At 43.5% G+C, this 22,997-nt stretch overlaps 1 long non-coding RNA gene across 1 annotated transcript in view; it reads left to right on the top strand.

The window, feature by feature from the left end:
- Window positions 1-22,997, top strand: part of LOC144511264 (uncharacterized) — a 33,436-nt gene that overhangs the window by 7,711 nt on the left and 2,728 nt on the right. The window lies entirely within an intron of this gene.

Below are 22,997 nucleotides of genomic sequence, written 5' to 3'. Positions count from 1 at the left end.
TCGATAATCACTCACCCTCTTGTTTTTCGGGAATCTACCTCTGCCTTGAAAACATTCCACTGCCTTTTGAGGAAGGAAATTCGAAAGAATCATTACTCTCTGAGAGAAACAAATTTCTTCTCATCTCTGTCTTTAATTGGTGACCCGTAATTTTTAAACGATGACCTTAGTTCTAGATTCTTCCACAAGAGGAAACATCCTTTCCACATCCACCCTGTCAATACATCTCAGCATCTTATATATGTTTCAATCAAGACGCCTCTTACTCTTCTAAACTCCAGTGGATTCAAGCCTAACCTGTCCAATCTTTTCACATAAGACAACCCATACACTGCTGGTATTGCTTAGTAAAAATTATCTGAACTGCGTTTAATACATGTACATCCTTTCTTAAATAAGGAGACCATAACTGAGTTAGTGAGGTTGAGTGTCTTGGGCTACAAGAAGATATAGTTTGAAGTTTATTTATTAGTGTCACAAGTAGGTTTTCATTAACACTGCAACGAAGTTACTGTGAAAATCCCCTAGTCGTCACACTCCGGCGCCTGTTCGCGTACACTGAGGGAGAATTTAGCATGGCACGGTCGCACGGTAGCACAGTGGTTAGCACTGCTGCTTCACAGCTCCAGGGTCCCGGGTTCGATTCCCGGCTCGGGTCACTGTGTGGAGTTTGCACATTCTCCTCGTGTGTGCGTGGGTTTCCTCCGGGTGCTCCGGTTTCCTCCCACAGTCCAAAGATGTGCGGGTTAGGTTGATTGGCCAGGTTAAAAATTGCCCCATAGAATCCTAAGATGCGTAGGTTAGAGGGATTAGCGGGTAAATATGTGGGGGTAGGGCCTGGGTGGGATTGTGGTCAGTGCAGACTCGATGGGCCGAATGGCCTCCTTCTGCACTGTAGGGTTTCTATGATTCTATGAATGCACCTAAACAGCACGTCTTTTGGACTGTGGGAGGAAACCGGAGCACCCGGAGGAAACCCACGCAGACTCTGGGAGAAGGTGCAGATTCTGCACAGTCACTGTTTGCACAAGCTGGGAATTGAACCCGGGTCCCTGGCGCTGTGAGGCAGCAGTGCTAACCACTGTGCCACAGGATGGTCAAATGGGCAGATGAGTGGCAGATGGAATTTAACCCTGAAAAGTGTGAGGTGACACACTTTGGAAGGAATAATTTGACAAGGAAGTATTCAATGAATGGCATGACACTAGAAGGTTCTGTGAAACAAAGGGACATAGACAAGTTTGTGCATAGATCTCTGAAGGCGGGAGGGCATGTTAGTAGGGTGGTGAAAAAGGCATATGGGACACTTGCCTTTATCAATCGAGGCATAGATTTCAAAAGCAGGGAAGTCTTGTTGGAGTTATATAGAAATTTGGTAAAGCCACAGCTCGAGTACTGTGTGCAGTCCTGGTCACCATATTTCCGGAAGGATATGATTGCACTGGAGGGGGGTGCAGCGGAGATTCACCCAGATGCTGCCTGGGATGGAACATTTAAGTTATGAAGAAGTTGGATAGGCTTGGGTTATTTTTGTTGGAGCAAAGACTAAGGGATGACCTGATCGAGGTGTACAAGATTATGAAGGGCATGGACAGAGTGGATAAAGAGCAGCTGTTCCCCTTAGTTGGAAGGTCAGTCACGAGGGGACATAGGTTCAAGGTGAGTATAAGATTATGAAGGGGATAGATAGGGTGAACGGTGGGAAGCTTTTTCCCAGATCAGAAGTGACGATCACGAGGGGGTCACGGGCTCAAGGTGAGAGGGGCGAAGTATAACTCAGATATTAGAGGGATGTTTTTTACACAGAGGGTTGTGGGGGCCTGGAATGCGCTGCCAAGTAGGGTGGTGGAGGCAGACACGCTGACATCGTTTAAGACTTACCTGTATAGTCACATGAGCAGCCTGGGAATGGAGGGATACAAACGATTGGTCTAGTTGGACCAAGGAGCGGCTCAGGCTTGGAGGGCCGAAGGGCCTGTTTCCTGTGCTGTACTGTTCTTTGTGAGGGGCAGGAGGTTTGGGGGGGATGTGAGGGAAAACCCCTTTTTAACCCAGGGTGGCGATGGTCTGGAATGTGCTGCCTGGGAGGGTGGTGGAGGCGGGTTGCCTCACAGCTTTTAAAAAGTACCTGGATGAGCACTTGGCATATCATAACATTCAAGGCTAAGTGCTGGTAAATGGAATTAGGTGGAAGGTCAGGTGTTTCTTGCATGTCAGTACAGACTCGATGGGCCAAAGGGCCTCTTCTGCACTATATGATTTGATGAATATTGTTCACAGCATTCCAGATGTGATCTCACCAAAGCCCTGTACAATTGAAGGATAACCTTCCTACTTTTATATCAAATTCCCCTCACAATTAAAGATAACATTCTATTAGCTCTCCTAATTGCTTGCTGTACCTGCATACAAGCCTTTCGTGATTCATGCATTGGGACACCCAGATCCCTCTGAATCTCAGAGCTCTGCAATCTCTCACCATTTAGATAATATGCTTCTTGTTTATTCTTCCTGCCAAAATGGACAATTTCACATTTTCCAAAAGCTGTGAGCAGCTATTCCAGAATAGACATGCAACTAGAGGAATTTACTTTAATTGGTGAGAAGTGTTGGATGTCTCAGGACAATCAACGGATAGGCATTTAGAACATCCAGTGACACACCTTGCAAAATTAGCTTCTTACTGTGTGAAGTACAGTGTGTTGTACAGAGTAACACAGTATTCCATTAAAATTTTTGGAAACAGCGAAAATATTGGTTTCTGCTAGAATCTCACTGGTAGCAAACTACTCGAACTAGTTGTGAAAAGACACAAAAAACACAGGGTGAATTTTCAGTTACAAAGAACACAAGGACACTGGATCAAAGCTGGAGCCAGGTGCTGGAGAAGGAAATAAGGCAGGCAGCAAGTGTTAGCAAATACGTTGTGACAAACACAACTAGTGAATGAGACAGAGAAATCAACAGTAAAAAGTGACGATGAAAGAGAAATAAAACATCTTCAGGCGTAATATTCCTGGAAGCGAGAGGCTCTGGTTCATTTTTTGTTCTTTGCCATATTAGCTGATCACATGTGGAATGGCAGTCAGGGTGGTGCACCTTAGTAAAAATCTCACAACACCAGGTTAAAGTCCAACAGGTATATTTGGAATCACGAGCTTTCGGGGCGCCGCTCCTTCATCAGGTGTGTCACTCACCTGATGAAGATGCAATGCTCCCAAAAGCTTATGATTCCAAATAGACCTGTGGACTTTAACCTGGTGTTGTGAGACTTCTTACTGTGTCCACCCCAGTCCAACGCCGGCATCTCCACATCATTATTAAAAATCAGCAATGGTTATCCGTCCTAATCACTATGGATGCCAGGTGACGACACAATCAAGTTTGGCTGTGATGTCTCCCTTGTCCTTACTCAAATGGCTTGTCAGATCTCACCATCTCGAGTCACATTTGAAGAATATCCTCTTGGGTAAAAAGATCTGATGCCTGTGGAACTGTATTTCAGCAGAAAAGAAAGAGACAAAAGAGATTGTTGGCATAAAACTGTAACTTTAAACATTAATATCTCTGCTTCCAAAGAATCTAAGCTAAAGTACAATGAACATTTTTGTCCTAACTATTCAAATTGAACCATAGCAGAGACTGTGCTAATGTTTTATTCTAGCGGACACAACAAGCTTTGTTGCAAATGACAGCGCACACCCAATTGTTCACAATGAATTTAAATAGGAACACACACATGATTGTTCATAATAGATGCACTTCAAAAATAGCTTCAGTGTTTTTCTACATACCCACAGGGGAATATTCAAATATAAATATCTATCTGAGTAACACGCCTGATTTCCTTTTAATCCTTAGTAGCGTAAGAACCTAAAAACAAACTGTATTTGTTTGTTGTGCAAATGTTATAAAATTCCAAGGTGTTAACTTTATGCTCTTTTTCCAGCTGCAATTGACGAACTGTACAATTTCTCCTTTTGTTGTTATTTCAGATTTCGAACATATGTGACCTTTGTCCTTTTACCTTTGCTATTTTGTTCGTAGCCTCCCTCTTCCAGGAATGTTACGCCTGAAAATTTTTTATTTCTTTTTCATCGTCACTTTTTACTGTTGATTTCTCTGTCTCATTCGCTAGTTGTGTTTGTCACAACGTATTTGCTAACACTTGCTGCCTGCCTTATTTCTTTCTCCAGCACCTGGCTCCAGCTTTGATCCAATGTCCTTGGGTTCTCTGTAACTGAAAATTCACCCTGTGTTTTTTTGTGTCTCTTCACAACTAGTTCGAGTAGTTTGCTACCAGTGAGATTCTATCAGGAACCAATATTTTCACTGTTTCCAAAACTTTTAATGGAATACTGTGTTACTCTGTACAGCACACTGTACTTCATACAGTAAGAATCTAATTTTGCAAGGTGTGTCACTGGATGTTCTAAATGCCAAATCGTTGTTTGCCCTGAGTCACCCAAAACCTCTCACCAATTAAAGCAAATTCCTCCAGTTGCATGTTTTAACTCCAATCCTTTCTGCAGTAACATCACTTGAATCTGTTTACCAGCTGGCGGGATCTGTCTTCCAGCTTCTAGTCCCATCCTTCATTTTGACCTTCAACAACTTATTGTCTTTAACTTAGACAGCGAACACGATTCCAGGATGCAAGTCGATCACCAGACCCACCTTATTATGCTCCAGATGTCTTCCTTCCTTCGATACCTCTGGACTTAGGGCGGCATGGTAGCACAGTGGTTAGCACTGCTGCTTCTCAGCTCCAGGGACCTGGGTTCAATTCCCGGCTTGGGTCACTGTCTGTGTGGAGTTTGCACATTATCCCCGTGTCTGTGTGGGTTTCCTCTGGGTGCTCCGGTTTCCTCCCACAGTCCAAAGATGTACGGGTTAGGTTGATTGGCCATGCTAAAATTGTCCTTAGTGTCCTGAGATGCGTAGGTTAGAGGGATTAGTGGATAAATATGTAGGGATATGGGGGTAGGGCTTGGGTGGGATTGTGGTCGGTGCAGACTCGATGGGCCAAATGGCCTCTTTCTGCACTGTAGGGTTTCTATGATTTCTATGACTTTAACCATTTCCTCTAATCTTTCTAATTACAAATCACCTGCCTTCAGCATGTGTGTTGTCTTCATTCCCCAACACCCTCACCTCAATAATTTCCAAGCTCAACACTACACTGAGTTTTTCTGTAGCCTTCTCCTTCATGCTTTGTTTGGGGATATCGCTCTGTGTGACTCTGAGCACTTTTTTTGGTTCCAGCCTTTCTGAGACTGCCTCTGACCGTTTTATCTTTTCATCAAATTGAGAAGCACTGCAGCTGAATTTATGCCCTCGAACGTGACTCCTCATAAATTGTCAACTGTGGCATTGTTATCAAACCTACAATAGCAGCACTGTTTAGTGGTTCAAGAAACCTGATTTACCCAAGCAAAAATGGCAATTAAGGTATACGAGGGACAATTCAAAATTGCTTAGCTCGAATTATAGGATAATTCAAATTTGAATTATTGAAAACAAAATCCTCCAGTCTTATTGCAGTTGCTTGTTTCAGATTACCTGATAATAATTTCATTGTTTTGGTAGAAAATTCCAACTTAGAATTATTGAGTAGACTCCATTTTGACCCTTTTCCTTCTCTGGAACATGGACCCAATATTAACCTGTTTATGAAAACTGCCATTTTGTAGTGAACAATAAGCAGAAGTATTGGGAAAGAGCACAGCTGCAGCATCCATCCAAAACATGTTTTACCTCCTCCCCCTTTCTCCTTTATAGACAAACAAATACTATCTACACTATCCATGTTCACAATCACGGCTTGCCCATATCAGAGATTCAGAGAACCCAATTGTCCTTTGATGTGAGATGTTACATCTATTTCCTCCAATCTAGTATACTGTATTTGCTACTCGTGGTGCAGGTTTTTGTATACTGGGGAGACCAAAGCTAGATTACAGAGGCAGGGTCATGACAGCTCCTGAGCTGCCAAACATTTTGAGGTTGGATAACTTTGTACGTCAGGATGCGGTCTAAGCTGACTTAATGTAATTTGTGCAAGTAACTTCTAAATTCACAACCACAATTTTGATATTGTTTTGTGTCCATTTTGAGTAGCAACTTGGCATTGGAGGATGTTGTTGTGACTACTGCGTCAGGTTGCATATCTGGGTTTTGACCACTAGCCCCACCTCAGAGCTCTGCCCCTGTCAGATTGTGTGCCGTCTTGTGCAGAATATCTCCAATCTGTGATAATGACTCCTTTCCACACCCCATCCATTCTCACCCAGAATTTTCCGATGTTGGTCTCCTGCATTGTGTCAATCAAGTTAACTCCAGTACCAGGAACGATTGGGCATCCCCAGGACTTGTAAGGACTGTTAGTTAAGAGATTGCGGGCTTGCAGGTTACGATTTTATTGAATTTTGCTGGAAGACCAGGAATTCCTCAGCCCGCGGGACAGAGCAGAGCAAAGCACCTACGTTAGGTTCGAAGTGCAGATATACCAGCAGTGAGAATATCATCAAGGAACAGCAGCCATTTCCTGGCCATATCCCTTGGGGCAGCAGATCAGCTGTTGCATTGTAGGCAACTTGCAATCCCGAGATCAAAAACATATAGATGATAAAACTGGCTATATTCATGCTGGTGCAAAATAAGCGAGTTTTACATCAAACCAAATGTACATTATACAGCTCATATCTCAGTAAAATAATTATACAGCCAAATACATTAAATTATCTGCACTCAAAGCAGTTACAATTTTCAAAGTGTCTTTTTATGTGGCTATTGCATTTTAAAATCTACAAATTTTAATACACGTTTTCCATGCATTCATTAATTATTCTTTTGAGTAAGTTCTGTGGAATTCATTTTACACAAATTGTCCTCATTTAGAGGATGAGTCGTCCTTGCTTTTGTTCTTTTGAATTGGTCGGGCACTGCTGGACATGGTAGCTTTCATTGATTGTCAAAACAGAATGATATTTTATTTGTTGTGAGCTTAATTGATTTAGTGGTGCCCTTCTTATAAAAAAGGCATTTGTCAGAGATTGAGGGTTGTTTTATGGCTAAAGCCACTTATTGATTGAAACAAAATAGGCAGCACACAGATTTCAGGTTTGGTATACAGTTCTGCTGAGTTAATTCATTGGCAACAATTAGAGAGCTACTATTTGCTTCAGTGACCTAGGATAGGGAGGGACAATTCAGTCAATATTCCCAATGCTGATTGCTATCTTGGTTACCCCAGGCAAACTGTGCATTTGTAGGTGTTGAGTGAGAACAAGATTGATCATTGCTCTAAGGCGATTAGTAATTGAATAGCCCTGTCTATATTCATTATCTGATCTCACACATGACGAAGGACTAACCAGGTGGGTGAGGGGAGTTGGTCACAGTGCAACCAGCCAAGAGGCAGCAGCTTCAGGAGAGGGAAATAAAAACTGGAAGGAAGATGTTTAGTGTCAACTGTGGTTCAGTTGGCATCAGGTTTCAAACCCTCCACAATTGGCCTGGAGTCTGCAGGGATTTGAGATCAATCTCCAGGACACTGCTGGAGAATAATCATAGGGACATTTTGTTTTGTCATTTCCTTTGAACATTTCTCTTTACCAGATATGGAAACATTGAAAATGGGGGATAAAAAGGTTGTTTGGCTGATAATCCAGAATAATCCAATTGTACCAAGTCTTTTTGCATTCCAATTAGTGTAGGAAGGCAGTACGTCACAAGAATGGATGTGTTGGTCAACAAATAGCTGGAGTGTGGGGACAAGTCATGCGATGAAACCTCCAGGAATACATTTAATCACAGTTGGTAAGCCTAAATTGGCAGCTTGCCCACTTCTTGAATTGCTGTGGTCCAGGTTTACGGCCTACTCCAGAGCTTGAGTGCAAAGGTCAAGGCTGACACTCCAGTGCAGCACTGCTGAAGATTCACGAGGGGTCATAGGTTCAAGGTGAGGGGGGGGGAGGTTTAACACGGATATCAGGATGTATTTTACACAGAGGGTGGTGGGGGCCTGGAATGCGCAGCCGGGCAAGGTGGTGGAGGCAGACACACTGGGAACGTTTAAGACTTATCCAGATAGCCACATGAACAGAGTGGGAATGGAGGGATACAAAAGAATGGTCTAGTTTGGACCAGGGAGCGGAGCGGGCTTGGAGGGCCGAAGGGCCTGTTCCTGTGCTGTATTGTTCTTTGTTCTTTGTGCTGCCTCTTGGATGTGATGTTAAACTGAGGCCCCATTTGCCTGGGTGGACATGAAAGATTTTGAAGAGGAGCAGGGGAGTTATCCTTGGTGACCTGGTTCAAATTGAACCCTCAATCAACGTCGGAAAAACAGATGATCTGGTTGTCACATTGTTGTTTGTGGGTATTTGCTGTTTGGCTAAAATGTTTCCTACATTATGATAGTCGCCGTGCTGCAAAAGCACTTCATTGGCTGTGAATTGTTTTGGGACATCTGTTGGTTGAGAAAAGTGCAATATGAATCCAAGTACTTTCTTTGTTCCTGAATTCCAATTAATCTAGACCAGGGCTTCTCACACTGGTGTTCTGCGGGACTCCTCCAGGGGTTCTGTTGTAGGTCTGGCTGTTTTAAATTTAACAAAAAGCTGACCTTCCAGCTTCACCTATTGACGGTGGTGGTTTCACTTTGTTGGTTACTGATTGGTGCACCAATGAACTGAGTAGCTGATTGGACAAGCTGGAAATATTTGATTTGAATTTACAGGCAAATGAAAGCCCTTAGCCACGGGGGCTTGAGAGGACTACAGGAGCTTGCATTGGGGAGCAGAAGCTTGATAGAGGTAGTGGGGGCTAAAAAAAAGGCTGGGTTCAAGACCATGGGGGCCCAAGAGAGGAGGTTGGGGGTTGCCTGTGTGCATGTGCGGGGGGGGGCGGGGGGGTGAGTATGCGTGGAGTGGTGTATATGGGTGTGTGGGGGATGAGTGTGTGTATGTATATAGGGTGATTGTATATGGATGGGTGTGTGAGGCGGTGTGAGTGGGGTCTGTGTGTGGGGGGTGAGTGTAGTAAGTGTGTGTGGTGTGCATGTAAGTGTGTGTGTGTGAGAAAAGTGACTATGGGTGTGAGAGGGGTGAGTGTGTGTGTGCACATGTGAGAGAAGGATGTGTTTGTACGTGTCAGAGAGGTGAGTGTGTGCGTATGTCAGAGAGGGGTGAGTGTGTGTGCGTGTGTGAGAGAGGGGTGAGTGTATTGGTGTGCATGTTTGTAAGAGGAATGACCGTGTGAGAGAGGGGTGTGTATGTGTAAGAGTGGGGTGAGTGTGTCAGTGTGTGAGAGAGGTGTGACTCTGTATGTGTGTGTGTGTGTGAGGGATGAGTGTTTGAGTGTGTGAGAGAGAGAGAGGGGTGAGTGTGTCAGTGTGTGAGAGGTGTGTGTGTGTGAGAGAGGTGCGTATGAGAGGGGTGAGTGTGTGTGTGTGAGAGAGAGGACACGTGTCTGAAATGAGAATCATGCTGTCTAGCAGCTCTCCCAGTTTTAAATGGATTTGTGAGCAAAAGATCAGCATCACTCCTCCCATTAAAAATGACAAAAAGGCAAGACTCGTAAAAATTTGTTGAATAACAGAACAATTTAATTATAATAAATGTATACATATAAGACATAGAAACATCTTTTAAGTTTGGTTTTGTATGTTTGTGCCTATTGTGCAATAATGATCATTTCTTTTGTGGTTTAATTCTTCAACATAATAAGAATGTTTCTTATTTCTCAGTACTCTTGGAAGGGTTCAGTGGCTGGAAAAGCTTGGGAAACCCTGGTCTAGCCATTACCCAGGATCTTGCAATAGCAGCAGACAAATTATTTTTATAATATTTCCATTGTCAGTGAGAATGATTGCAATTTCTACGCACATTAACTGTATCTAAAATCAATCCAACGACCTTCTGTGTTAGAAATTGAATCCAACCAATTGGAGACAACTTTCCAACAGTATGGTTGTAACCTATGTGATCTATACTAAGAAACATTAAATTTCTCAGAGTAATAAATCTGCTTAATTCCTTTATCGTGTACCACAACGTAAATTCACATAAATTACATTGTAAACCTAATTCAACTGTCAATACTTTGTATTTGAGCTGCTTCACAGAGTTATACACTCCAGCAGCAATTTGAAATGTGTTTGGATTATGTAATTATATATTGCATGCTTGTAGGATGCATTAATTTGATGAGATCTGAATTTGCACCTAGCAATGTGGAATAACTTGTTATTCCAGACTTCTAATAAGGCATAAATTCCACTGCCATGGGCCATGGCCTAATGAAGGATCCATTATGGATTGCATCATTGGAACTATAATTATACCAAATGCTTCAACCCACTTGCTAACATTAAATTCCATTTACTTGATATTAAATTTTCCATTTTAGTACACTGTAAAGACTTAAATAGCTAATCACCTTTGATGCCTGAAGTCAACTGTAATTAGCTGCAGATCCTACAGTAAAGCATTTGTGCATAAATGTGCATCCGAGTACGCATTTGAAAAGATTGCTGAAAGGACAAAAAGACATGAAAGTATGTGGAATCTATCCTTGGCCTCCTCTTCTATTTTTCATCTACATGTTGCCCCTTGGCAATGCCATCTAAAAGCACAGTTTCAGCTTCCACCTGTCCACTGATGACACTCAGTTCTATCTCTCTCAACCCCTCCATTCTGTCAAAGTTGTTATAGAATCCCTACAATGCAGAAGGAAGCCGTTTTGCCAATTGAATCCACACTGATTCTCTGACAGAGCACCCTACCCAGGCCCTATCCCAGTAATCCCATATATTTTTCCCTCTAATCCCTCTAACCTACACATCTTGGGACACTAAGGGGCAATTTAGCATGGCCGATCCACCTAACTTGCACATCTTTGGACTGTGGGAGGAAACCGGAGCACCTGGAGGAAACTCACATAGACATGGGGAGAATGTGCAAACTCCACACAGACAGTCATCCAAGGCGGGAATGGAACCCAGGTCCCTGGCGCTGTGAGCCAGCAGTGCTAACCACCGTGCCACCATTTGCTTGTCCGAGATTCAGTTCAGCATGAGCAGAAATCTCTTCCAATTAACTGTTGGCAAGACTGGAGCCGTTGTCTTCAGCCCTCATCCGTTACCTATAAATGTTTTATGAATAAAGTGTTGTTTTGGGGAGGCAGAGGTGGAAATCACTGCATCATCATTGGCCATGCCTTCAGCTGCCAAGAATCTAAGCTCTAGAATTCCCTCCATAAGCCTCTCTACTTCACACTCTCGCTTTCCTCTTTTAAGATGCTCCTTAAAACCTATTTTTTGATCAAGCTTTTGGTCATCTCATCTAAAATCTGGAAACTGTAGCAGCCGCTGGTAATGCATCCAGCAGAGCTCTGGCCTAGGGTTGCCAAGGGATCCAGGCGCAGGTGAGTGACAGATGAGTGTCATGGGGAGGAGGTTCCCTGGCTAGGGAGGGCAGGGGAGTCGGAAGTAAGGCCATCGTGTGGTTACCCCATCATCCTAATGCCTCGATAATGCACTGAGTGTCTTTGAATGAGGTCTCTCTCCACCTCCTCCTAATTGAATACCACTGCTGGTGGGATGAAGCCCTTAAGTGGGCATTAATTAAAGGCCTCAATTAGCATCCAGGCCAGTAAGCCAACCCCAAGCCTTCCTGCCCTGGACTTAATCTGGTGGAGTTGGAAGACGACAGGGTGGAAGGTGACAACCCTCCAAAGCTGCTGAGGTGAGGAGTTGGGTTGGGGGCGGTCGCTTTAAACTCCACCCAAAGACATTTAAATTCAAGTTGTTGTTGAAGAGTGACTTGAGAAGTTTCAGAAGTTTCTCTAATTTTTCCCATAGATTGTTGGCATCCACAATATTATAAAAGGCAGAAATGCACTCATACTATTCCTTAGTCTTAATAAAACTTAGAAAGAATAAATGAAATCTGATTGATTTTGTTGTATTTGTATAAATTGTTGAGCCCAACTAAGTGGTAATAAATGGCATAACATAACATTTGCTTTATGTTGTAATAATTCTGGGAAAGCAACTTAAAATTGCAGTTGATTGAAGTTGTGCGGATGAGTTCAGGTAAAAGCAAGTTACTGCGGATGCTGGAATCTGAAACCAAAAGAGAAAATGCTGGAAAATCTCAGCAGGTCTGGCAACATCGGTGGAGAGAGAAAAAAGAGCTGACGTTTCGATTCCAGATGACCCTTTGTCAAAACTACAGCTTTGACAAAGGGTCACCAGTTCTTGAAACGTCAGCTCTTTTCTCTCCTTACAGATGCTGCCAGACCTGCTGAGATATTCCAGCATTTTCTCTTTTGAGTTCAGGTAAATATTTAACATAAATGTGAATGAAAATACGACAAATATGTTTCTCATTCTGACAATACTTCCAGATGAATGGTAAAGATTGACCCATCATTTGTGTAAATCCATTGGATGAAGAATTTGACCACTGAAAGTGCACTTTCTGTCAATCAGGTTCATATTCCTTTTGTTGAACTCCTGGCCCTGAAAATATTCCTGGTGCTAAGTTGGATAGTCCCCGAAAACACGCACTGGGATTGCAATGCTTGCTTAATCTGTGCTCATTCAATGGAATCCAGGCAACATGCCAACATTGTGTTGCCGGCTCATTATAATGAGTTCCTTATGTATCCAGTGCTCCCTGTGCTGTTCACTGGTTGTATCATCCGGGGTGCCCAATATGATAACTTCTGAGCACAAATCTCCATTATTTGTAGGTCACCTGCACCTCTGAAAGGAAAGGTGCATTCTGGCTACTGGAAGTGCTGAGATCATCGAGAATAGTGTACTGGGCATCATTTGACAACAGCTGATCGTAGGAAAGGACATTTCCATGATTTTTGAACACAGCACAAGAGGTCTTGGTGGAAAAGATGGAATTGAGCTTAGATATCCTGTAGCCTTGGGGGTGGTTGGGGTGGGGGAACGGGGGTGATGGGTAGTCTGAGGCCCTCCAGACACATACTCCATAGGCAGTGCCAGGACCTCACACGGGTGGTTAAGATCAATTGTTGCATCTTCAAACTGCATCACTAACCTCAACTCAATTCACCACACCCCATCACTCACCAACCAACAATCTCTATCACTCAGCACTCATACCTAACATACATATGCTTCACACTCTCATGTACTTAATACTTGTTCAAGCTTCAAATCAACATCTCACACTGCCAGCTATTCAACCATGACAGTCAGCTCACCCACAAGGATTGTACAACACTCAATAACACATTTCCCTCTCTCTTACAGGAGAGGGCGGTGCACAACCGGAGGCAGCAGCAACTAACTAGAGGTGGGGAGGTATGCTAGCATGTTCTAATCTCTGTGGAGGGGATGGTGCTGGCCATTATGAGTAGGGCCTTTGCTAAGGCTATGACCAGCAGTGAGGCTGCAGCTATTGAAGATAAGATTCCTAATCTGTGTTCTCTTATCCCAATGCTTTCTCATTCCACAATATCTTCTGAATGACACTGTAAGCATGGACTTCTTATTTTCTTCCACAACCCTATCCCTGTCCCTTTATCCTCAGTTGATAGCTTATAATTTAGTGTGTAGGATCGAGGTGGAAAAGCAGTCTATAAGTGAGAGATATTGGGCACAGGTGTAGAGGAACCAGGACGGGGAAAAGGATAGTGCAGATACCAGGTCACAGGAGGATGAGGTAGTAAACTAGTTCTGCTGCAGAGGACTCAGTTGATTACTTTTACAGGCCAGTGTGGGAATACAGCCAGAAAGCCTGTACTCAATGTCGGGGAGCATTGTCTCTCACCAACTTGTCACAGAGCTTTATGCAGAGCTTGGAGTCCATCCTTTCAAAAATGTCCAAAAATGTGCGGGTTAGGTTGATTGGCCATGCTAAATTGCTCCTTAGTGTTAGGAGGATTGGTAGGGAAAATATGTGGGGTTACGGGGATAGGGCCAGGGTGGGATTGTTGTCGGTGCAGTTTGGATAGGCCAAATGGCCTCCTTCTGTACTGTAGGTATTCCATGATTATATGATTCTTTCCATAATGGAATGGGTGCATTCATGCAACCAGCTGTGATCCAGCATCTGAGATCAATATCTCAGCTTTTATTGCAGTACAAGCCTAGTCCCTGAGAGCTACAGTGGAAAGTCAGGTTGGCACCATTATGGCTCTGAATAGCAGTGTGCAAAGGGGCTGCCAAGGCATCACAACACTCTGGAAAGAAACCAAAAATACTGTGTAGGTCTGCAGGCCTCAGTAAGGATTAAAAAAAGCTATAAAAAAAAATAACTGAAAAACTACTATCTTTGTTGTACTTAAAATTATTGACTTATTTTACACCCATTTGAACTACAGTAATAATTGGAATTTTGTGTATACCACTCTTATGTTTGAGCTGAAACCATTATAATGATTGAGATGTATTTGGATGCAAGGGTTGATAGATGGATGGTGAAGAAATTGTATAGTAGCTCCCACATGCAATTTTACTGACCTTTAATACAGCAACAACTTAAATTTATATCGAGTAAAAGTTTATTTATTAATCACAAGTAGACTTCACACTGCAATGAAGTTACTGTGAAAATTCCCTAATAGCCACAATCCGGCACCTGTTCAGGTACATTGAGGGAGATTTTAGCATGGCCAATGCACCTAACCAGCACGTCTTTCGGACTGTGGGAGGAAACCGGAGCACCCGGATGAAACCCACGCAGACACGGGGAGAACGTGCAAACTCCACACAGACAGTGACCCAAGTCGGGAATCGAACCCAAGTCCCTGGCGCTGTGAGGCAGCAGTGCTAACCACTGTGCCGTCTCATACTTCTGACGTGATAAAACCAAGGCACCACAAAAGGAGATATTAGAGTAGATGGTCAAAAATCTTGGTTAAAGATCTAAGTTTTAATGAATGTCATAATGGAGGAAAGATGTTTGGCAGTGTGGGAGTTGGGGGATTGGGGGCAGAATGGTATTTTGGAGCTTGGGGTCTATAGGCAACTGAGGGTGCAGCCATTAAAATCAAGGTTGCACAAGAGCCAAGAATTGAAAGGAACGCAGACTGCGATGTTTTTGCTCAACTCTAAATCACCACTTTGGCATAATTTCCTCAAACATCCAGATCCCAATGGGATATCTGGCAGGCATAGTTGCAAATGTAACATTTTCAAAGAAGTACAGGGCTTTGCCAACCATTCTTGTCATAGGATCATTGTATGGTCCTATGACAAGAAATTTGGTCAATGAGATAGGTTGAATGAGCATCTTAAAGGAGGAGTGAGAGAGAGGAGGAGGAGGTTTAAGTAGGCAATTCCAGATCTTAAGGTCAAAATAGCTGAAGGCAAAATGGCCAATGGAGGAGCGATGAAAATCAGGGGATAGCTCGGGACCAGAATTAGGGGAGTGCAAATGTCTCAAAGGGTTGTGATGCTGGTGAAAGTTTCCAGGAGAAAGGAAGGACAAGGCTATTTACCTATTTAATCTTTACTTAGACAGGTGAGTCAATTGAGAACCAATTCTCATTTATAATAATGACCCGGCCAAGAAGTTAACATCGCAGCAACAGAAATTACACAATACAATTCATAACAACACAAAAAACAATAAAGTACAAATTAGCAGTGAAAGCGAATTGACGGTTTAGCAAGTACAAGTATCAGTCAACAGAGTTTAACCCTTCAGCGAAAGGGCGTCCATGGTAATAAAGTTTCAGCTTTAATTGTACCTCGTTCCAGTCACTGGCAGCCGCAAATCGAAATGAATTACGACCAAAGGCGGTATTCACTTTCGGAGTGACCAGTTTAATCGAATCACCTGATCTCAGATTATAAGAAGAGTCAGTGTAACGTGACAAACAATTAAGTGATTTGAAAACAAAGATTAAAATTTTAAAATTGAGGCATCGAAGGCAATGTAGGTCAGCAAGCATTGTTGCTTTAGCGAACAGACTTATCCAACTCACTGAGGTCACGTTGCATCATTACGCGCTCTTTTGTGCTTCCTGGCATAGTTTATTCAGCTGCATAGTTATACCATTGTGCTATTAATGTTGTTTAATGTCTGAGGAGTGCGTTTCGAGTTCATGCAATGTGGAGTGACTGGTGTGTAGCAGTCAGACTGTTTGCCACCTCTTGCTTTCAGGTCTAGCAGCGTAACTTGTGAAAGGAGAGCCGGCTGAGCAAGCCTCTCCCATCAGTGTATAGATTGCACAATCAGCAAGCCCTTTGTTGTGCCTCCCCCTTGCAACATATGTAAACTGGGGCCTTGTGCAACTAGGCTAAAGTACAGGGGATTTGGAGGAAGCCTGACACCCAGACGGGTGGCATACAGGCCCACTGGCATGTGGTTACACTCTGGCACCCACGAACAACACCTCCAGCCATGGGTAAATGGTCCCACTGCCTTATGGGTGTCCCGGGAGAGAAGAAGGCTAAGGAAGTAAACCCTGACAGAAAATCCAGAGTGGAGTGGAGTCCTGTAGGTGGTAATTTGTCATCTATCAAAAAGCTTTCCAGCAACTCCTGCAGCAGAGCTGGTACCAAATAGTACTGGTTCCAATTATTTTCTTTCAATAAACTAGCAATGCTAATATTAGACCAGGCCTACACTCTGGAAAGGACAATCCCCGGTTTGCGATTTATGTTGGCACAACAAAGGAAGGAACAGTTACCGGTATAAGCTCTTGCTCGATTGGCAGAGAGCATGAGCGCCAAGGCACCAAGGTGGGATAGATCATCACATCCCATTGGATAGTTCCCACCCGCCTCTAGTTGGGCAGTCCCCAGTCAGTTAGGTATTGTCCTGCCACAGGTTGCTTGATTCAATGGGTGTTTGGAGTTCAATGGGGTCAGTTCTCAACAGCCAGGTTGCCAATCTATGCACCAGGCAAGACAATTCAACAAAGAAGATACCGCTCTTCTGCATCACAAGCTGGGATGCAAGGTCCACGTGTCCTGGCCTTACTGACAACTTTCTGAAGGTTGACTTTCTGGAGGACTTCAATACATGGGTGAATACCAACTGTACAGCTTGGCCAATGTGCGTAAGACACCGGGGAATTGGCAAGATGAACAAAAATGGACAGAGATTGCTGGAGCTATGTTGTTACCATGGACTCTGTGCGATGAACAATTACTTCCGAACTAAGCTGTGCCGAAAGGTGTCCCGGAGACATCCGTGCTCACGCTGCTGGCACCAGCTAGATCTCATCATCCCGAGAAGCATCACCCTCAACAGCATCCTCATCATTCATAACAATCAGAGTATTGATTGTGACACTGACCACTCCCTGCCATGTAACAAGGTCAGGCTTCAGCTAAGGATACAATACCACTCCAAGAGGAAAGGTCATCCTCGGATCAACACTTGCTGTACCACTGACCCAGAAAGGACCCAGGAGTTTCTTAACATCGTCAATCAGGTTCTTTTGGACAACACCCCAAGGCCAGAGTGTGGTGTCAAAGCGGAATCATCTGCACAACACCATCTATAACTCTGCACTCACTGGGTAAGGGAAAAGAGATCAGAGGAAAGCTGACTGTTTCGAGGCTTATTTGACAGAAGTGGAACCAATTGCTGCAGTCACGAGCAGAGCCCACAGGAACTACAAGCAAGTACCCAGCAAACAAAATCTAAAAGCTCTCAGAGCTTTCAGAATCAAGTCTCAGCTGACTGCTTGGCACTGAACCAATCAATATTGGCTGAAGTTGGGTGCTAGAGGAATGTATGAAGGAATCAAAAAAGTAACAGGCCCGGCAGCAACCAAATCAACTCCCTTGCAGAGAAAGGCAGGGATGAGCACTATTGTATTTCTTTGTCTGCTTCACACTAACTCAGTAAGGAGTCTAACAACACCAGGTTAAAGTCCAACAGGTTTATTTGGTAGCAAACGCCACTTCGTTTGGTGGCGTTTGCTACCAAATAAACCTGTTGGACTTTAACCTGGTGTTGTTAGACTCCTTACTGTGTTTACCCCAGTCCAACGCCGGCATCTCCACATCATTACACAAACTCACCAGCCTTACACCAAGACCGGTAAACTATACATGGGTTTGGTTTATTTGAAGATACAGTATAAGATGGCTCAGCAGACAGATCTACTTTATGGATTCAGCAACCTTTACTCATAAGGACAGCACAGCGACGATTACTACACACGCTACTAGCTGCTAGTCACATGCTGCTCTACATCCTGGTTACTTTCTCATTTGCATAACCTCAAAATGATATTACAACATCCCCTATCATTTCCAAGATAATATGACATCTATTAAGAATAAAAATACACGCATGTTGGGATAGTTGTGAAAACTATTTACACAAAAGGGAGATAGATCTCTGTTTAAGAGTTCAAGAGTCAGTATAATGTATGCATGACTTGCTATTCCTCTTAGACCTTTTAAGGGTATGACCATCCCAAGACCTAGACCTGTCATTTAGGTGTTTTTGACCTGTAGATACAGTGGCATCCTGTGTATTATTAAAGTGTTGGTTATTTTCATGGTGTTCTTCCACAAGTTCCCTTTCTGAGTTCATTCTCGGATGTGTTTTAGATGCAGTTGGAATGCTGGGTGTTATACAATTGTACAATTCCCTTAGCTGGCTTCTGTTTCTCCTTAACGTCACTCCATTTGGTGTTGTCACCTTATAGGATCTAGGCTTATTATGCACTTTGATACCTCCTTGGGTATATGACCTGAACCTTCTGACTTCTGTGCAGACTTGACAGTTCCGCACCTGCATGTGCCCTGTGCATTCTTCCTTGTTTTTTTCTCATGTATCACTGAGAGCTGGGATAGGCGATGGCTTGGCAAGGTTGTCCTAACCTGCCTTCCGAACATGATTTCCACTGATAACAGTAAGCTCATTTCTAAAAGTGTTGACCTTAAGTATAACATAGCAATGCACCCTCCATCCTCTCCCCCCACTTCTGGGCAGCTGCCACATTCCTCAGGCAATCCCTTGACAGTCTGTACCTCTATTCTGCCATTCACAAATTCTGATCACCTAATGGACACTTTGAGCACCTTTCTTAGTCTTCTTCATCATAATTTACATTCCCTTTGTCCTATTACAGCCCCCTGCCATTTTCTTTGCTGTTAGCTCTGACAAAAGGTCATCCAGACTCAAAACGTTGGCTCTATTCTCTCTCCACAGATGCTGTCAGACCAGTTAAGATTTTCCAGCATTTTCTGTTTTGAATGCAGAGATCTTGTTTTATTTGCTTGCACTTCATGATTAATGTCCTAACCGTAAAACCTATTCGCTCAGCAAGACCTGGATCTGGGAAAGTGTGATAGGTTATCACATGGTTTATGCCCCATTTAGCTCGTGTCCTTAAAAGGTCTGCCAGTATTCTATTGCCCACTGTCTGATCTCTTCAGGTGTACCAAACAAACTGAATAGTGCACTGATCGTGTCCACAGCAGATACACTTGAAGTATTCTTCAGCTGTCTGATGATTGGAAACCTGGTTAAGTAGTTAGTGACTAGGAGAAAGTCATTCACATGGCTAGTGAATAAATCTGTTGTGATTTTAGTCCAAGGGGAAAATGGAATCTCGTAAGGACGCAGAGGTTCTCTATGTTGATGGGTTGCTGACTTTGTCGTGCTTCCCACATCCTCACTACCTTCTCAATATCATTGTTGATCCCTGGCCAAAACAATTTCACTCGTCACACTTTTTGTTTGCTCTAAGCACATTTATCCCTGGTATAACTATGACAATATATCCTGCTGAACAGTTTCAGGTACAAACACCTGTTTTCCACTGAAAATAATGTGTGTTGAAATACCTTGTTCATCTCTATAGAGCCAAAAATCTGAAGGTGTCTGGTACTTCCTGTATTGAATCAGGTCGACCTTCTGTAATAACTCTCCATCATCCTTCAGTTGTGAGTCATTTGCTGTTTTTTCTTGAAGTTGGCCAAAAAGCTCATCAAATTGACATTGAGTCCGTCTTCTGCTTTGATGTCTATACCATCTGCTTGTAGATCTTTCGCAGTCTTTTTCAGGTTTGGAAAACCGCTCAGTGTGTCTGAAGTAACCATTTTTCTAGCCGGTTGGTAGCAAATGTTATATCCCCATATTTTTAATCAGAAGTTGTTGTAGTCTGGGTGGCGCATTTGTCAGCATCACATCCGAAGTTTCCTTTAGCACCAAACCTTCTGGGTATATCTACTGTAGATCATGCATTGACTCCCCTAAGGGGAGGTGATGGCCTAACGGCAGATGGTGGAATTTGAATTCAATGAAAAATATCTGGAATTAAAAATCTGCTGATGACCATAAAACCGTTGTCGATTGTCGGAAAAACCCATCTGGTTCACTAACGTCCTTTAGGGAAGGAAATCTGTCGTCCTTATCTGGTCTGGCCTACATGTGACTCCAGAGCCACAGCAATGTGGTTGACTCTCAACTGCCCTCCAACGGCAACTCAGGATGGGCAATAAATTCTGGCCAGCCAGCTTTGGCCTTGTCCCACAAATGAATTTTAAAAAAATGCAATTATTCTTGGCTTCTTCTGCTGTGCAGAGCATATTGCTGATCTCAGTGTATGGTCACAATGTTGAGGTCCTGTATACACCAGTGACCCTGCTATTGCTGGTCCACCCACGTCCATCAAGTAGAATACTTGTGATTTCCATGCTAACTTGCTGTCGCTGCATTTCAATGTCAATGTACCAATGCAATGAATAGATGACCAATTCTAAGCAATTAGTTTGTCTGTCATAAGTTGTATCACTGACTTCCAAAGATCCAGATATATATTTTTCAGGATTCTGACTGGTTCATGACTAAAGGTTTTGGTGAAAAGTGGCCCTGCAATATTTCCACTATCCACTATTTCATTATAGGTTTTAGTGCCTGGCTTTTCTGAGTGTACCAGACTTATCAGGAGGTTAAATGCTTTCCTCCCCATTATGCTCAGGAAAGTTGGAACTGCTATATCTGCCGCTATCTTGTTTGCTTGGATAAAATAGCCGAACCTCTTTGTATATGAGCTCCATTGCTCTGTATTCTCATCTCAGTATCCTGCAAAACAATAGAGGGATTCTGTCCCATTCCCAGGCTTTCAGTGTGTATGCAGCCTCTGATTTGTCTGTGGCCCATCCTGTGGTCTTCAAATCCACATCATGGCCATAATGTTGCCTGCTTCACACAAACTCACCAATCTCACACCAGGACTGGTGAACTCTGCATAGGTTCAGTTTATTTGAATAGACAATACAGGATGGTTCAGCAGACTTTACGGATTCAGCAACCATTACTCACAAGGACAACACAGCTACAGTTCCTACACAGACATTAAACATTACTGGCTTCCAGTCACATGGTGCTCTACATCCTGATTACTCGCTCATTTGTATATCCCTTCAAAGTAACATCACAACAATCGTCGCTGAACCTAGTGAGCAGATGGACATGTGGATGGACCACCATCTCAAGCTCTGCACAACAGAGAATGTTGTCACTGAAGAAACTCTCAGATTTTCCTGTCATGGAGAAGCTGGATAGCAAGCCCACCATAGTTGAGCACAACAAGGAAATTGGCCACCTTGCCAGTGGTGAAGCCTCAGGAAATGATGCAAAACTAGTACTGCTGCAGTGTCTCTATGAACTGCTGTATCTCTGTTGGAAGGAAATATTTGTGCCTCAAGACATATGTGATGCAAAAATAATCACCTGGTACAAAACCAAAGAGGGCTGCAGCATTGTAACAATTACCATGCATCTCCTTGTCAAGTATTGTGGGGAAGGTCTTTGCTCACGTTGCTCTGGCCGGATTGTAGACCTTGGCATCACACATCTACCCTGAGTCTCAGTGCAGCTTCAGAGCTAGCAGGTCAACAACTGAAATTACTTTCTCACAGGAGCTCCAGGAGAAGTTCTGCGAACAGCGCAGACCACCCTACATTACTTGAACAGACATCATCAAGGCCTTCAACCTTATCATTACAGGCAGCCTCTGTAAAGTGCTGTAGAAAATAGGCTGCTGCCTGGACTCCCCCATGTTATTTCTCCTACGCACAAGAACATGCAGAGTTTGTCAGTTACAATGGAGCATTATTGGAGGCTTTGAAGATCAGCAGGGTAAAGCAGGGCTGTGTCCGGGTACCAACTGTCTTTGGCATATATTTCTTCAATCTGCTATTGTACACTTCTGGTCTCTCCAATGACGGTGTCTACCTGCAGGCCAGAGCCCACCAACAAGCTGTTCAACTTGGCAAGGCTGCACGCCAAAACCAAAGTGCATGATGTCCTAGTTTGTGAGTTGCTTTTTGCTGATAATCCCACACCGAATTTCACTTGCAACAGCTTGTAGATTGGTTCTCTTGGGCTTGTAAGAAATTTGAACTGACAATCAGAGTAAGGAAGACCAAATTTATGGGTCAGGACATAGAGACTCCACCTTCTAGCAACACGGACAACCTCACTCTGGAGGTCATTGACAGTTTCACATAATTTGCATCAACAATTACCAGCAACCTGTCCCTGGATACCAGAACCAGCACGAGAATTGCCAAAGTTGCAGCTATCATGTCAAAGTTGAGAAGTCGAGTGTGGACCAACAACAAACTAACCAAAAATACAAAGCTCTGTGTGTACTAGTCTTGAGTTCTTAGCACCCTTTTTTTTACAGTAATGAGGCACGTACAACTTATGCAAGTCAAGAAAAGCGGCTGTTGCCTCAGATGAATATTGGGTATCTCCTGGGAGGACAGTGGTGAATATGGAACTACACCAGCGTTCAGGGATCTCCACCATGTTTGTCCTCTGGAGTCAGCGGCGGCTCCATTGACTGGGTCATGTGAGCTGAATGAATGATGGCTGCATCCCCAGAGACATGCTCTATGGTGAGCTTATCAGCATGAGCCCAACAGGTCGCCCACGTCTGCGATATTAGTTTGCCTGCAAACTAGACTTCAAGTTGACTGAGATCAGAGTTGATACATGGGAAGTCCTGGCTGCTGACAAGCCGTC

Source organism: Mustelus asterias, chromosome 24 (genome assembly GCF_964213995.1).
Source record: "Mustelus asterias chromosome 24, sMusAst1.hap1.1, whole genome shotgun sequence".
NCBI lineage: Eukaryota > Metazoa > Chordata > Chondrichthyes > Carcharhiniformes > Triakidae > Mustelus > Mustelus asterias.
The sequence above is the reverse complement of the archived record's forward strand: the minus strand, read 5'-3'. Positions and strand labels throughout refer to the sequence as shown.